General features: G+C 40.4%; 2 long non-coding RNA genes across 3 annotated transcripts; one reads left to right on the forward strand and one right to left on the reverse strand.

Annotated features, from left to right (window-relative positions):
* Positions 1-803: 803 nt before the first annotated feature.
* Positions 804-10,864, forward strand: LOC137468714 (uncharacterized). Its single transcript, XR_010996128.1, has 3 exons — positions 804-1,684; positions 4,656-4,791; positions 9,034-10,864. It is a non-coding gene; the product is annotated as an uncharacterized lncRNA (long non-coding RNA).
* Positions 7,559-14,560, reverse strand: LOC137468715 (uncharacterized). 2 transcript variants are annotated; one of them, XR_010996130.1, is made up of 2 exons: positions 13,304-14,560; positions 7,559-7,719 (listed from the first exon to the last, which is right to left on the reverse strand). It is a non-coding gene; the product is annotated as an uncharacterized lncRNA (long non-coding RNA). The 2 variants fall into 2 exon arrangements; XR_010996129.1 differs by having other exon boundaries at positions 7,559-7,722.
* Positions 14,561-17,994: the final 3,434 nt, after the last annotated feature.

Raw genomic sequence — 17,994 nt, forward strand, 5'->3', positions numbered from 1 at the left:
AACGGAATTAACTACAAACATAGCTGCCTCTCAGGCATCTCAATAATCCTCTGGAAGACACTGCAGTGGGTGAGGCAGGTGTATGCTCCCGGAAATTACCAACCACGCGTTCGGCGAAGTCAGCAGCGAATCCCAAATTGTGCAGGCCCGAGCGGGAGCATGAGGGCACCACCGCACCGCGCCACTGCCGCAGCTGTCTCAGAGCTCGCCCAAAACCGGTGTGGCGCGGCTGCCCGGGATTGCCTCCGCGTGTGCGTTCCCAAACGCCGCTCCGTCCCACGGCGGGCAGACGCTCCGCCACAAGGCGGCGGCGCGGGCCGGGGCTGTGGGGCCGGAACCGCCCTTCTTCCGTGGGGACCGTCCTTTTCCGGCCGCCTTTATCGTGCTGGGAGTGCCTTTTTCCTGGTGGTGGTTGCGGCGTGCCCGCGCCCGCCCTCAGCACGCAGCCGCCCGCGGGAGGGAGAGCCGGGCCCGCCTCGCTGCGAGCCCCGTGCGGAGCTCGGAGCGGGGGCGCTGTGTGGGCTCGGTCGCTGAGAGGGGTGTGCGTTTCGGAAAACAGAATCACAGGGTAGTTCGGGTTGGAAAGGGCCTCGGAGATGACCCGCTCTAAACCCCCTGCCAAGGCACGATCACCTGGAGCAGGTGACACATGAAGGTGTCCAGGTGGGTTTGGAATGTCTCCAGAGAGGGAGACTGCGCCCTCCCTGGGCAGCTGCTCCAGTGCTCTGTGACCCTTAGTGCAAAGTTCTTCCTGATGTTGAGATGGATCTTCTTGTGTTTTACTTTATAGGCACTGCTCCTTGTCCTGTTGCTGGGCACGACTGAGAGAAGCTTGGTCCCAGCCTCTTGGCACCCACCTTGGATATATTTGTATGTACTGATGAGCTCCCCTCTCAGCCTTCTCCAGACTGAACAGGCCCAGCTCCTGCAGTCTCTCCTCATACGAGAGATGCTCCAGACCCATCATCGGCTTTAGTCAGATGGTTACTGACCTATAATTATTTTTTTAATTATTTAGAACATTGAAGATGTCAGATATGTGAAGCAATAACACTCTATTACTATGGTGTCATTAGAATTCTGCCTCGGGGAGATGCAACTATAGAGAGCTAGCTTGTGTAAATTCCTCATGGTAGTGTATTCAGCTGGATTAGTTCCTTTAAACAAATCTCCTCAGGCTTAAGTTTTAACTTAAGATAATGAGCAGTCCTGCTGAAGTTGGAGAAACAGAGAATTTGGTATGGAAATTCACTGAATCAGGACTAGCCTATGTATTCAGCCTCTTTAAAACATTTTCCTCTTTGGAATGTGGGTGGAAAACAGGTGGAAAACCTGTTTTACCATCTTTGGGTTTTCCCAATGTGCTTGTACCCATAGCACATCTGGCCCGCCTGCCAAAATGTGTGAGGAAAATAGTAAAGATGCTGCCACAAGATATGGTTCTGCTTCAGCGTGACCTTAGATATTTGTTGGCTTTAGCAAAGTTCTGCTCAATGCAAATGAAAGTTTGAAAGGGAGAGAGGTATTAATAATTTATTGTAAATCTGTTATTGATGGCAAGAAAAGCAAGCTCTGTAAAAATGAACGCAAGCATGGTGTTTGTCTCAAGGATTCTATTACTCAAGCTGAGATACCAACAAAGCACTTTGAAGGTTAATTACGGACCACATGATGGCAGCAACAGGTGAGACGTGGTAATCATGTCATCACCAGACATGCTTTAGAGACTTACATTTCCAAAGGTCTATATTTAAAAGATGAAGAGAGATACTGCAAAAGGTAGGAAGTGATGAGAGAGAAAGCATGAAGAAAAACTCACCTAGTGAGCAGTTAGAAGTGACGCTTGAGTCAGTGAAATACCATTCTGCTTGTCTAGCATGGGACATTCCATTTTAGCATATAAAGGAATTCAGGTGTCAGAACGAGTTTACAAAACAGAGATTAAACAACTAAACTTCATTCACATTTTCGGTTGTTAAAGAGAATATATGCTGATTTACAGTGACTATTAAAAGTTACCATACTATTTTGAAGGCTTATACATGGTTCTAACTCTTTGTTGCTGACCAAAAGTCTCAATTCCTAAGATAATTTTTAAGTCAGTTTCCTATGATGAAGGAAATCTTGTCAGATGTTAGATAGAGCCTGACTAATTAAGAAACTGCTTTCAGGCTCTTCTAGAAGATCAGAGATTTTTCTTGATTTACATCTTAATAAGAAATCATTGGTGGCCTAAAGAGCTCCTTTGGTTATTAAAATATGACCTGAATATTGCAACCTGTTACAGGTAAGCGTATGCTGATATGGAAGTGGCACAGAGAGGAAAAATTATCACGCTTTTCTATTTTTTAGTTGTTTCCAGTTCATACTGTCTGCAAATCCAATTAAGGGACTCTAACATTCTTATTAAATTTACTGGTCAGGAGCTGAGGAACATTATTAAGTGCTTGCATTTGCTGCTTGAAATACGACAAGTAGCAAAGATGTGTAAGACATCGGTAAAGAGCAATTTTATGCCTGGTGCTTTCAAGCTCACCTCTTTAGATACTATTTACATGTCATCACTAGTCCCTCCTTCATCTTCCACCTGCAAAAGAGGAGGACATGGCACGGGCAGAGAGAATTAAAAAATAAAAGGAATGAAATTCAAATGGAGGAGGAGGCAGAGTAATAATGAGATTTTATATAATGCTTTTTATCTTGAGTACTTCTTAAAGCTGAAGTGAACGGTAACTGTAAACGAGGTGTTGCTTCCTTCCCTAGCTCAGAAATCCCCAAGCTGTAGCATGATTAGCTGTCAGTCAGACTGTGGCATGAACCCCTAATCTGTCTCTATGGCCCTGTGCATGTGTTAGGTACTCGGGGTAGTGTTACTAAGAGGTTACTCATACCCTTCTCTCACATGATGTAATTAATACAGAACAAGTGACTCTAAAACCTAAGAGCGGCCAAAGCAGAGTAATTGTGGATTGTCCCTAATCTCAGAGAATGTGTGAGTGGATGGTGTTAATTGCCTGATTACGTAGCAGCAAGGATTTAAGCATAGATTACGAGGCATATAATTTTATTCCTTAACGGGCAACTAATTTGGCAGGGAGCGCCCTTTGTGGGGGAAGATGGCTTTCTAGAGGAGCTGTGGGACTGGGCAGCTTTTATTTCAGGGAGCATGTAAGTCCTGTTGGATGCTGCAAGTGTTCATGCCTGATCTGTAGTGCTCTGAGAGCATTTACAGCCACCCTGACTCACCAGGGTGTCTCCTGCTTTTGCTCTTTTTTAGGGCTTAGTGTTTTACAAAAAAGGTTCTACCTTGTTTATACCAGTTCTGCATCTGTAGCAAGATTTGTATCGGATGTCACAGGCTCACTCCTTAGAAATTTCGCGTAGCAGACATTTATGTTTCAGAGGAATGGTACTTGGAAAAATCAGCTCCAAAAACTTTGTTGACCTTCTGTGAACTATGTTAAATGACCTATATTAGAACAGAGAACCAGCAGTAATTGTGTGCTCAGTTTTAGCTGCCCAAGAAAAGGTGCAATCATACAGGTACACAGAACGAGTCTGAGAAGACTATTCCTATAAAGTTTTATGTTTCTTAAATTTTCCTTTCCAATTATTGATGAGATCTGCTTTAGAGGATTGTAATTGTTTATAACATAATTTCTGTTCAGCAACACTGCCTCAATTCTCTCACTGTCAGAGATTCCTAAAACACAGTTGTGCCTAATCCTATAGAAATTTAACTATGTGACAATTTCAGAGGCAGTTCAGCTTTATTTGGGCTGAACAGCTGGAAAAATTTTAGATACTTCATGATTCGCAAAAATGTTTCTGAATTCTCCTAGAGTTTTTTTTTTTAAAGAATCATATGATAGCTGCACAATAAACTAAATTGCTATAACACCAGGAATCAATCAGAAATAATTTCAAGATACAAGGAGACTGTATATATGCAAATATTGTACAAGATACTTTGTAAAAGCCCCTTCAGAATTGTAATTTGAAACTTGAAAGGCTAAATAATCTGATTTTCTTAGAAGTGTATTTCAAATGCCTCTTGATTTGGAGCAACTGATACCTCCTAATTTGAGGGACCTTTTCAAGTCTGGACTAATCCCCATTTCCTTTTTAAAACCAGAGAGAATGTGTAGGAGTTGCCGCTGTGAAGATGCACTACCATCTCAAAAGCGGCCATTAAGAAATTATTTTGAAATAATAAACTGGAGTTATATCAATACTTGAACTAGCTTTAATTTAGCCATTGAAATAATGGAAGTGGCAATGCAAGAGTTTGATAGGAATAATTGGCTCTCATCAGGTAAGCTGGGTAAAACGCTGTTCCTTCCTGCCATGGATGGTCATTAGTATAAAATTCTCACACTTGACCAGTCATTTCCAGGTTAACTTGGCTATCTCTACAGTGCTGCTTGCTCTAGCTATGTTCTCTTTGTGTGAAAACTGCTCTAAGTTGCTGGCCTTAAATGGTTTCTGAATCCTCTTTTTTTCTTTCTTCTTCATTCCAAAATAATAGCAATTCATGCTCATTCATAAAGCAAGACATATTTTTCTTTTGGGAGCATGGCATTTATTTCTTTAGTCCAAGCCTATCTTGTATAAAAGTTCAATTCCCATAGATTAAAACCCTGTCTTTTTTTCAGCTGAAAGAAGAGATTCAAATGTTTCATCCTTGAGATAGATCACCACCTCAAGCCTCAACATTGAAGGTATCTAAAAATAGCAGATGAATTCCTTACTGTACCAGCTGAAGCAGAATGAGTTAAGTATGGTGCCAAGGTAAACTACCTTTTTTAAGATGTGTATTTTAAGTCAAATGATCCCTAACATTGTACTCAAGTAATAGTCAATTACTGGTATCGAGAGTGTTTACCATACTGCAGTGTGTAGTGGTTTCTTTTCCATATGCTTAGAAAATAGGTCCAAAGATAGACATTCACATGAATAATGTCCAGATTTTTATTGCTGTGCCATCTGTGCTGAATAATTCTCTAGTTTCTGGTTTACATTAATAGCATAATGACAACTTATGACAAAGAGGAGGGAAATAATCACAGGTGATTCAAAATTATTCCTGTAATAGCTGAAATCTGTAAATTTTTTGGATGATAAGTATTTAAACATTTGTCTCAAGGAAAAATAAAATTTTTGAGCAGTGGTTTGAATGGAAGGGCAGGCCACAAATGTGGCTGAGAAGTGAATGGACTAGTCTGAGCTGTACTGTTCAGGTAATATGGTACCTATCATATTCCTCAGAGCCTGCTGATTTTAAATTCTTTAAATGTCATCTTCCTTTTCTTCTTTCCTTTCTTCTTTCCTTTTCTTCAACTGTATGTATGTGTATTGTGTGTGTGTCTAGAACAGCTTAGTGGAAACCTTAGCTTAAGAAATGAGATTTTAGTGAGAAATTTCATTGGTATGGGATGAGATTTAGTCATCCACTTTTGCAGAAAAGGCTTCCAAAGTACGAATCCAGTTCTTGGAAGAGTTCTTTTCCTTGCCATGATCATTTCTGTAAGAAGGATGCTGTGATATATTTGTTGCTTTCTTTGAATTCAGAAAAAAAGTTTGCATATACAGATTTGCAGTTATTTATAAAGATCCAAAATATACTGGGTATGAGTTTGGGAAGGTATGGCTAGATCTCAGAGTTTTGATGGCATCATCATTACTTTTAGTTTTAGCAAAATGGCAAGAAGGAGTTGTGTTTTTTTTAATTATATCTATTAATTTCATTTCTCCTTCTGTTTTATTTCTACTTAAATAAGTAACAAAAGTTAAGTACAGTTTTAGAAATTCTTGTGGAAGTTTGAAATGTTTGCCATAGTCTCTGCAATGTTTTTTCTGTAGGTGGAGAAATTACTTTTTAAAAAAGAATGCTTAAAAAGATCAATGCTTTGTAACTGAGGGTGGGACAGACCCCAGCGCAGGGAGAGAAGATTCTCCCACAGGAACTACCTGATGTTGTTTAACAACCTGGAAAACAATCTTGCTTCTTTGTGGGTCTTTTGCACTCCGAGTTTGGAATTTGGATTTCTAGGTTGTTAAGCTAACTACACAAAGAGGATACATAACAGGTAGAATCATAGGTTTCAAGGGGTTTTGATATTACTTTTCCCATAAATTCTTAATGACTATGGTGTTATGTTGCTGAAAAAGCTCAGAGTATTTGGGCCATAAATTACTGTCTGTACACTGCCTTAAAGAGTGTACAGTGAACTACGGGGGCAGAATGGCTGGAAAGCTGCCTGGCAGAAAAGGATCTAGGGGTGCTGGTCAGTAGTGGCTGGACGTGAGCCAGCTGTGCCCAGGTGGCCAAGAGGGCCAGTGGCACCTGGCCTGGATCAGCAATAGTGTGGCAGCAGGACCAGGGCAGTGATTGTGCCCCTCTGCTGGCACTGCTGAAGCCACACCTCAGATCCTGTGTTCATTCAGTTTTGGGCTCCTCACTACAGGAGGGACATTGAAGTGTTATATATAGGTACTTCTTGTAGGGAAGGTTTAGATCAGGTGTGAGGAAACATTTCTGCACAGAAAGGGTTGGAAGTGTTGGATTCCAGCACTTCACAGGGAAGTGTTGGAATCACCATCCCTGGAGGTATTTAAAGGATGTGTAGATGTGGCACTGAGGGATATGGCTTAATGGCAGCCTTGGCAATGCTGGGTTAATGGTTGGGCTTAAAAATATGAAACGTCTTTCCCAACCTTAACAATACCCTGATTCTATCTGGGGAAGAATTGAGCAGATGCAAGTCAAGCTAGAACCTGTAATAACAGGTTTTATCCTGAAGTCAGGTACTTACTCCACGCATTTCTGGACACCTGATTTCAGTGCTGAAAACTACACTACTAATCTCTCACATTTGCTAATAAAGAGCTCAGTGTTCTGGACTAAAAAAATTGGAGCTCCTGCAGCAGTCCCTCTCTTGTCACTCTGTAGCAGGATATAGCTGACTAGATACCATTTTTTGATCACAAGCAAGGTACAACCATCTTAAAAACCTTGAAATAACTCCACGATCAAAAAAAAGGAGAATGCATTTATAAAAAAACATCAAAAGTACTGCATTTGACATACTTTATTCTACACTAAGCTGTATCTTTAAACAAAAAGGTTACAAAGGTAAACACTGTCTCAATTGTAACATCATAGGTACAGAGAAACCTATGGACTGATTTTTCCCTGCCCTCACCCTCTCTAATTTTACAAATACCTTCATTTTGGAAGGGGGAGGGGACAGAAGCAATAATGAGAAAAGAGAGATGTATCTGCAGTGTCTGACTGCTGGGAAATAAATATATCCCACTGATTTCTCTATATGCCATATTTCAGCAAGGTGACTGTCTTTTTCCCTGGGTGTTGGCTAAAAAGTTGTAGAGGCAGTGAAGGCCCAGCCTTGCCATCGCCCTTGTCTCACAGGGTTTTTGCAGAGGGCAGGATCAGACGTGGCTGATCTCACATCTTGTCCTGCTCTGAGTTGTAACATCATCACAACTTCAGAGCTCACAATGTGTGGGACCAGTGAGTGTCATTGCCTGACTCAGCCTGTGAGAAACCTGGAAATATCAGTGTGTCCACTTCCGTTCTTCCTTGTTTGGGCTTTCTCCGCAGTCATCTGCCCCAGCCTTGAATGTTGCCGTAGTGTTTCAGAAAGCTACTTCATGTGAAAATGGCCTGGCCTCTGCTAATTACAATAGCTCCTTGTTCTGCTGCCAGGAAAATAGCATCATCAGCTACTTGGATTATACCGAATATTACAGAATAAAGACAACAACAGAAATGCACTGTTATTTTTCCTTCCTTATATCCTGCCTTGTGACAGGAACCCCTCCCCCTGCTAAGTTCATTGGTTAACAATAAACAAAGATGCTTTTAACAGCTGTCTCACTATAGCCTCTGTCCTCTGTGGAGAGTAATACACTAGAGCCATGATAGTATTTAATACTGGCTTACCATCATAGTTTTGATTTTTTTTTTTTTTTTTTTTTTTTTTTTGGTAAAATTCATTTGACTTATAACCTCTCCTAAACAGAGATGATACCCTTTTCTTGCATCTATGTACAATGGAGCATTTGCAACACAAATATTAAAGAATAGCTTAAATAATTTTTTTAAACTGTTTCATTAACATCAGCAGAGATAATTGTTCACTGAAGAGATACAGTGTCACCACAAAACTCCAGGAGTGACCAGAAGCTGTAGTTTAGCTTGGAGATTTGGACTTGCTTCTGCCTTTCATTCCTAATAATAGAAGGTATTGTTTCTCAGTGTTTTTGGAAATTATGTAAATGTATTTGGCTGAATATCAAATACTGATTTATTAGAAACCTTTTTTTTTAAAAACCTTAGAAAATTGTTTACTTTGCCCATGGGAAATGCTTTGAGGAAAGGATAAAGAATTCACTTTCCTTAGCTGTAGGTCACTAATTTTGATCAACAAAATTAAGATTTTAATTTCCAAGGATCCCCTCTGTAGTCCACAGAGAGGAAGTGGATCTCACAGGGAATTCCCGATCAGAAGTCTATTTCAGTTATTCTTTGCCACCCTTCAGGGGAGGCTTGTGGAGCAGAGGAGAGAGAAAATGGTCTCAGACATGGTCTGCAGTATGTGAGGGGTGGACGTGCCTTGATGATCCCAGTTTTTCAGGGCTGGAGGCTGGCTGGGGGGCTCTCCTGACAGGCTGCCATGCACAGATGGAGAGGGAGGTGCCAGTTTCCACCTGTTGTTGTACCCTGTCTCCCCCAGAGCTACTGCAGAAAGCATAGTGAATTGGAACATCATGCAAGCCCAGTACCTGAATTGTGGGCCACCAGTTCACAGCCACCTTTTCTTTGGTGTATCAGTCCATCCTTTCTCTTCTCTTACAGTTTCTCTATTAACACCTGTCTTTTGTTTTTCAAAAATATTGTACATGAGGTATCTGCCATTTTGGGGCATGATCTTCTTGCTCATGCTTGCAGCAAGCAAATTACATGACATTAAGTTATGACTAATGCTTTGTTCCAATTGTGGTTGTCAGGTGTGGGTGATAACGTTTGCATTCAGAAAGCACTGACTCTGCCTTTGCACGTGAAGAGTGGTCTCAGGAACATGCTCCAGCCCCTCTGCCCTGCCATATGCTATCCCCACAGCTGTCTCAGGCTGCCCATGAGGAGTCTGGCCACTTGGATCTGTGAGACTGGAGCTGCTCGGCTGTTTGAAGTTGTGGGTGCATATCCACCCATGTCCAGGATTCTGATATTCAAAGCATCGCAGTTTTGGATCTACCCAAAACTGGACTTTAGGGGAATCACCAAGAGACTTTGAGATGCACTGACTGATTTAGACACTTCTCTAGGTGGGCACTGACTTCCTGCATCTTTGTGATGAAAGTCCTGCAATTTGATGTTCTTTTGCACTGCACTGCTCCATTGTCTTAATTTTTATTAATCTTTTATTCAATCAGGATGCTTTAAGTATCTGGATCTTGAAATTCATTGCCAGATTCTTTAGTATTCAGCATTCTTATCCAATAAAATTGCTCAGCTCTTCTACAGCAATTGAGAGAAATAAAACTTCCTTGATTCTGAAATTTTGGTGGTTCAGAAGGATACTGTCTCTTCTGACTGTAATGGCTATGCTGTTGCTTTTGCTGTCAGTAGTGTTTATTTTTATTAATAGATACTACTTTGTTTTGTTCTCATTTAGCCTGGTAGCCTAATGTTTAAAGTAGCTGAGAATCAGATTTTACCTAAAGAACATCTCATTTATTGAAGGCTCTTTGAAATTACTGGTTTAATGAATGTATTGCAACTTAGCCAATAACCAATAATCTCATCTTCTTTCTGTGCAATTCCAGTTCTGCATAACAAAGAGAGGGCCATATGTATCCAGGGGAAACTGAATCACTTAAGCAGAAAATAAAGTCTGTCAAAACACTACATAAATGCTGTACATACATCTTTTTTAATTGAGTTGGGTAAGTTGAGAGATTTCCAGTGTATTTTGACTGTCTAATCCCTGGACCAAGTGAAAAAATGATCTGCCACTCCTCAAGCTAAAATACAAGTCACAAGTGAAACAATTAGTCCTTTAAAAGAAGAGTGAATATTGGTGATGGTTTTAGAGCTCCTTGATTCAAGTAATCTCATGAATTTAGTTTATTGATAAATAAATGCTGTGTCAGGAGCTTCACTGCCACCCTCCCCACAGAGATGGAACCTAATGTGCCAAAGTACAGGCAGACATGAAAAGGGTTTGAAGTCTACAGAGCTAAGCAGAGATGTGCCTGTATCCAAAAGTAGCTCTTATGGTACATTTGGCTTAGCAAATGCAAAAGACCTCCAATATTTCTATCTTGTAATGAGGGCTTTAGAAACCTCCTCTCATAAAGAGAATACTTGAAGGGAGGTGAAGAAGCTTCTTAGTGATTCATTTCAGTGGGTCATTGCTCTACAGTGGCTCTCTTAGCTGCTATGGATTTTAACGTTTTCTCAAGCACAGCTGGGCTTTCTTTTTTCCCAGGCATTTTTCATTCAGATATAAATAGTTACTAGAGTAATATTACCAAGAATATCTTTAAAGAAATAACTGATGAAGCCATAAAAAAAATCCTGAACTAAAGATTTCCAGAATGACTGCTATCATATTCATGTGTCTGTTCTGAGTGCTCACGAGTCTATCTAGGAACTGTAAATTTAGGGAAAGAAATAGAAAGGTGTATGATGAGTGCAGCAGATGGGATTAGTTTATCTTTTTAGAGGCTCTTTTTCTTAATGCAGCATTATTTCTGTCAAAATTGAAATGCTCAGAAAAATAAGCTAAGTTGATGTAAGTCTGTTCAAAGGAGAACTGATAAAGCATTAAAAAGTTTAGCAAAGAATATTTTGACCATTTTTACAAAATTTTTAAATGTGAAATGTGTTATTTAAAAAAATCTAAATTCTAAGAAATGTTTTGCAGCAACAGAACAACAAAATATATTGGGTTTAAATGGGAAAAAATTGAAATTGGGAAAAGAAATTCTGTGAAATCCAGTTCCTGGCCAGGTCCTGTTTAGTGACAGTTTCCTAAATCTGCAAATATTTTTGATTCATAGAATCATGAGTCATGGTTCTGTAAATACTTTTGATTGATGGTTTTAAAGGGAGAGAAGATTCTTAAATGTCAACTCACAAATGCAAGTGGATTAAGATCTCCTGAGCCACCTGCTTGTTTTAGTGGAGATGGCTTGATCGTTGTGTGGAAGCCCTGTTCCACATGTTTCTCAGAATGGTGCCTCAGCACTGAGGCTTAGTTGTATTCTTCTCTGAAAACCAGGTGAAGAGATTTTCCCAAGCTGTAAATATCAGTAGTTTCAGACTAATTGTGCTTTTGCAAAGCTAAGGCTCTCAATTACCTGAAGTGTAGGTTGCTGTTGTGCAGGGGGACAGGGGAATGTTTGGACTGATGGACTTTGTCTTCCCAAGTTACGTGTGATGGAGGCCAGCGTTCCTGGGGATGGCTGGACACCTGCCCATGAGTAGTGGGGAATGAATTCCTTGTTTTGTTCTGCTTGTGCTTATGGCTTTTGCTTTCCCCATTAAACTTTCATCTCAACCCACAAGTGTTCTCACTTTTCCCCTTCTGATTCTCTTCCCCCATCCCACTGAGGGGGAGTGAGCGTGTGGCTGTGCAGTGCTTAGGTGCTGGCTGGGGTTGAATTTCTGTATATTTTAAATTGGGTATTACCTTTGAAGCCTAAAGAACATGTCAGATAAGCTGTTACCACATCTCAAATGTCACCATGGAGTGCTGCAAGACAGGTCTCACTGGGAGCTGGCCAGCGTTGGCAGCGGAAAGCTGGGAAACTGTTATTATAAAGACCACCTTCATAACTGGAAGAAGTGTTGGTGGAGGCAGAAGCTTTTAGTGTGAAGGAAGCAGAGCCCATTCATTAGCTCTTCTTGCTATGTAGAAATTCAAACATGAAATAAAAAGGACTAGTTGTACTGTGCAACTCATTGCTGTGCAATGAGCATTGCACCATGCTTTGACTATAACACCCACCAAATGTAATAATCATCTATTGGCCAGATTATCTTTTTCCTCTGGGGATTTTGACCTATTTCCTGTTGAAACATATTTTTCTTGTGTCAAATCCATGCATTTCCCATCATTCTGTAAGCTGAAGAAGAAATATAGTCTGACAAATTAATTAGCTAGAGTTCTCCTATGTAGGAGACCATGTATGAGTGTGTAGACCTTAAAGGAATATTTGTCACCAAATGAACATGTCTGTGCTAGTTCAAAATGCCCTTCAAGCTATGTCTGAGTTATTCGTCTGTTCAAATGAGTTACTCCTTCTTGTGGGTGGACTCAAGAATCTTGTCCTTCATCTTAATTTGTATACAGCAGATTCGTGGCAGAGTAACTTAGTCATATGAAGGAATGCAGATAACACTCCCTTGTACACCATGCAGAGCTGTTGTAAGCCAAGGAGTTGTACAGGTAACAGACTAGTAAAACCAGGCCTGGGATGTCTACCAAAACAATCGAGTTGCAAACTCTGCATAGTCAAGTTAAAAATCCAATTTAGCTATTTGTATGGGTTTTTAATCATACATGCAATGTGTACAAGTTCACATTAAAGTTAGAATTAATTATATCTTTCAACTCATGCATCTAAATGAACAATGCTTTGCTTAATGTAGGTTTGTTTTTATAAATATCCTCCCATTATGTAGCAACTGAATATTCCTGTTTTACCTTGGCTTTTGTGTGTGGGAGAGGCACTCTGGAAAATAAATATATCCAGTATTGATGAAATGATGCATCTCAGAAGGACAGCAGGATAATTCCTCTTTATGGTTTTATAATGAAATTTGTCTGAACATGAAAAAAGCTCAGCCAATTCAACATTTTTAGTTCAATTTTAGATCTATCTTTACATCAGTGAGAGTGAGCAACAATTGACTCCTGTATTTTACAACCTGGTACTTAGGAAAAAAGACCGTTTTTGAAACTGAGTTTTGCAAATCCTCAGAAAACAGGAAGAAACAATGCACAGGGAAAGAGGAAATGGAGAACAAAACATGGAGGAAATAGTAGAGATTTTTGGCACTTTAAGAAATGGGAGGAAGAGAAATGCACATGAAATACAAATCTGAACATGAAAGTTGCTGAATCCTAAGAATGACTTGCAGTATGTTAGATCATAATTTTCTTTCTCTGTTATGTTTCTTGCCCTGTTAAGGCCTCACATATCCCACATTTTATGGCCTTTGTACTTACCTCCCTTCCTTGTGCCCCATATGAGCCAGCAAACTTACCCTGGCTCCCCTTGAAGCCCACAAAGCTGTCATATCCCATGTTTTGTACCACAAGCTCTTTGCAGAGGGTTTCCATTATCCAGGATACATCTGGTGGCTCTGACTCAGAAATGCTGAACACAAGGGCCGGATTTTGCTCTCAGCTGTCCGCAGTAACCATGGAAAGGTTTCACTTCTACCTTGGATTCAACAGAATCCAAACCTGGAGGTATTGTGAACTGGATGATGTGAACTCAATGAACTAGAATTTTCCCACTGAACTACTCTACTTTCAGTGGGAGAAGTCCCCAGTTTACTTCACCTGTCACACAGGTACCCTGTTATTCATAACTTGCGTGTATTCCTTGAACAAAGCAGTTTAGCCACTCTTGCAGCCCAGGGACAAGGAGGGGGACAGCCTTGCAAATTGTGCTGAGGTTGTTAAGAGACAGAACCTCTCCAGCTGTTTTGTCTGTCCTGTCCCTGCCACAGCTGGCCTGCAGGGGTGGAGCACCTGCACGTGCCTCAGCCCAGTGTCTTCTTTCTTGGCCCAAACCAGCTTTTGTCAGCACTTTAAAGAAAATTGCTGGACTTTGCATCTGAGTCATGTACACACAGCCCCAGCAGCTGCTTTTCTGTGGGGATGGTTTTCCCTGGTAAACATGTGATAGCAAATTATGAAGGGCCTAGAAACAGAAGAAGGAAATAAATAATGAATTTTGAAAGACCTCCAGACTTTTTTCCCTATTTAAGAAGTCAATTCTTAGCCCCATATAATAGACAACAGACATCTATTGCAAACATTCTCAACCAAATGAAAAAAATATGTGGCAAGCAAGTACCAAAGATTACAAATATTTATTTTGCAAAACTGCTTGTAATTATGCAAAGTAAATTTTATGCAAAAAGCGGCGCCACTGAAATGGCAATATAACATATGCACACATTCAAAAAAGACAGTCTTCTCAAACAAGCTATTGCCACAGTCGTGCAAAAGCTTGAGTCTTTAATTACAAGTTAATCTATCCTAGTAAAATGAATTCTTTAATGTGGGGATTGGGGTTTTTACGATTTTCACTACTAAGACTTTCTACTCTTCCAAGTTGAAACAGTAAAGAGAAGTTATAGGAGAAGGCAGAGGTACCTCCACGTGTGACAACATGACAGTAGTTTTGCTGCAGCTTTCCACCTGGCAAGGTAAGAAATCCAGTTTTAAATGGCTCAGATGTTACCAAAGCAGGCCTATAGCTAAAGTCTGTTAATTTCTCACCTTAAACTCAAACACAAGCAGTAACTTTGTACTAGCAACAAACCTGAAAATTATGATATTCTCCAAATTACGCCCTTTTCTGTGTTTCCTGGCAAGTAGAACTGGTCTCATGGCATTGGGCTGCAGTGCTTTGCTGTATACCCAGAGAAAGCAGGACTGTTCCAGCCATGGCAGTTTATATGTGCTGCCTGCTCTTGTACCACGATACATTTTTTTCACATAGCCTCCCCAGAGAGCTGGGCTGAAGTTACAGCACTGTGGTTCAGAATGAAACTGCCTTAAAGAAGAAGAGGAGGATACAAGTTTACAAGTTGCAAACCCAGATGTCCATTATTTAGTTGGTACAGTGAGCTTGGCTTTGTACTGCTTGTGTTTTGAAAGGTTCCAGAAAAGTGCATGGAAGGGCTTCTAGATGTGCTTTTCATTGGTGCAGGTGCGATGATAGCTGCGTCAGAACCAGAAGGTGTTGCAACTTCCTGAGTAGTAATAATAGATGGGTTGGTGCCATCCACTTCCCTAGTTTGTCTTTTCCTGCTTTGTCATGAGGGTGTCTGTCTGAAAGGGCTAGAAAGCGGAAGACTCTTCAGTTTTGAAATATTTTCAATTGTAAGCAGCCAAGAAGGATGAGTACCTTGACAGAGGCAGAGTGCTTCCCTGCAGTCTGAGTGACAAGCTGGGGTCCAAGCTCCACTACACAGAAGGGGAGTAGTGGTTTTGAAAGTTAAGAGTCTCAGTTGGCCTTTATAAGTTCTACTGGTCATCTGTGGCAGTCTTAGGGATGTGACTGTCAGTAAAGACACAGCATTAATGAATCTGTGTTTAGATCATTTTAAAAAATATAGCGGGTGTGAAGAATAGATCAAAATTGAATGTATCAGAAGAAGCGACATTGATTCTGAGAAAATAGATTCCTTCATCTAGGGCCTTTCAATACTGATTCTGAGGAAATAGATGGTTTTGTCTAGGGTCTTTCTAGATGAGTCCTCAAATCCATGACCACTTGAGTCAAACTGACTCTACAATCCATAAAACTTGGTCTTAAAGTAAAGATCCCAGAGCCAAAGTTTTCCTTCCACTGAATTCACCTAGTGAAGATCCAAACTCATGTCATTGTGTGAATTAGTAAATACACCTTTTGAATCACAGAACCTTACACAAAGATGTTGAATTTGTCTATTACATTGATCCACATGTCTCCTCTGTGGTGACCAGAGTCCACTAAAGAATACTTTGAATTCTTTTTTATCGTATAGCCGAAAGAAAACGAACAAAACAACAAAACTCCCATATCATACAGATGTGTTTACCTGAACTTTTCTTCACCTTACTATAGATAAACAGGTGGTGGGATGGGTAGCCTTGAGTCTCTTGTTCTGTTTCTCTTGCTCTGTCACCATGTGTGTGGAACTCGTATTTCCAGTGCAGCATTATGACTTTTTGACAGGCCATGAAGGTGTGTTTACAAAGGCTCCCAGCACGGTGGAACACTGTATGCTGGCCACTTCTCAGGCTGCATTCTGCACAGCTTCCACACCAGTCACCTGCCTAACCTGCTTGCCCTCATAGTGTGGGGTTTTCCCACAGTCCCTCCTTGCAATTGTGTCCTTCTACAGTTAATACTTTGCCATCCCTGAGCTCTGTTTAGCCATTCCATCTCCCAGCATTGGTTAACAAAAGTAGTGAGCCCTCTGAATGAACAGCATTGCCCACATTTCTACATGGAAAACTAACCTAAGTGTGTGAGATGTCACCTCCCTGTAATGCTGACCAGCTACTGATGATAAACCTCTGTCTCTGCCTTCACACTTAGCTAATCCGTTTCTTTTTCATGTGATGAACTATTTTATTGTCTCAATTTTGTCCATTTTTATAACAAACAGTTCCATTTGCTTTTTGCCTTTGGAGTGTATTTCTTGTTTCATTGACTCTCTGGAATACTATATTGAGCTTGTTTTAAATTGCAAAGTGTGCCCATGTGTAGTGTGCCTCAATGAAACATGCATGATCTGCTGTTCTGAGCAGCTCCTGCTGTCAGTCCATACGCAGTGTTTCTGAGGAGGCCGCTGCTCCCAAGTTCCCCAAAAGCACTGCCTAATGTCACCACTTCAGTTCCTGTCTCCATTTTAAGCCATGGATTCTCCCTCTCCAAAGTTAACCCTTGCTGTAGCTGTTCAGCACGGAGTCCTAGCTAGTGTAGTACTCCCCCGCTTCTGCATGTTCAGTTCCATGGCAGCAAGGCTGACCCTGAGGATGGTTTTCTTTGGAAACGTTTACCAAATGGGCAATAGTGTAAGAAGCTGAATAGATTTTTATCAGTGAATACTAAATATCATCAATGAAAGTCCCCAATGAGAAGCAAATGCCACTGGAGATCATTTCTCAAACAGTCTGACTAATGCAATTTATGACCCTGTCTCATCTCCTCGGGCTCCTGTTTAGCTAATGTGTCATCCTTTCAATCTTATGTTTCACCCCAGCTGTCTGTTTTTACATTTAAAGGCTTTGCATGAGCTGTGCCTGCTAGTGTAGTGGTAAAGGTCACTAAGCTGACTTTACTATTAGGTGGGTTTCATTTTTATATACCAAACGTGATGAGGAAGAGTCACAGTAAAATCTGTTGACAAGATCAGCTTTAAATGTTGACCAGATTAAGTGACTTTGCTTTCAGTTGGTCTTCTCAGGGCAAGGGGGACTGGAAATCTCATTAGAATATATAAAGTGACAGATTTTGTGGTGCCAAGTGTACTCTTGGAGCCCAATATTGTCCCTCATATGAATACACAGAGTAAAGTTGCATATTTATTTGGAGGTTGGTCTACAGCTGTGTCTAGAGCAGCCACTGACAACAGCCAAAACCACCCTCTAAGAAGGTTAATAGCAATAAAGGGGTCTTAAAGGGCTATTTTATATATATATATATATATATATATACACACACACATATATATATATATATATATATATATATATATATAATATTGGTTATATATATTATAATATATATTATATATACTCAATCAACATATTATATATATTGATTTAAGACTTCCTTTTAATTTCTTTCTGGTATGTAACCTCCCCAGAATTAATTATTAAAATGAAAACCTTTTAATCACCCAAATGAACACTATCCTCAGATAAAACAAGTCAGATATGTCAGGTGAAATGGTCTGCAACTGTCAGCATTCTTCTGTACCATTTAGGTAAAATAGGCTTGCTGGTTAAAACCATGACAAGAAAACAAAACACTTTTCTGTTTTCTCTTATGCCTTCTGACTTACAGAGTTGCTATTGTTACAGTCAGTAAATGTGGTCAGACACCATGGATCATTGAAGTAACATGGAGAATACATTATTTTCTGCCAAAAATATGTTTCAGAAAGCATTTAGTTTCTATATGCAGGTAAAAAATACACGATGGTGTGAGCCTGACCATGTACAT

Source organism: Anomalospiza imberbis, chromosome 2 (assembly GCF_031753505.1).
Source record: "Anomalospiza imberbis isolate Cuckoo-Finch-1a 21T00152 chromosome 2, ASM3175350v1, whole genome shotgun sequence".
Classification (NCBI taxonomy): Eukaryota; Metazoa; Chordata; class Aves; order Passeriformes; family Viduidae; genus Anomalospiza; species Anomalospiza imberbis.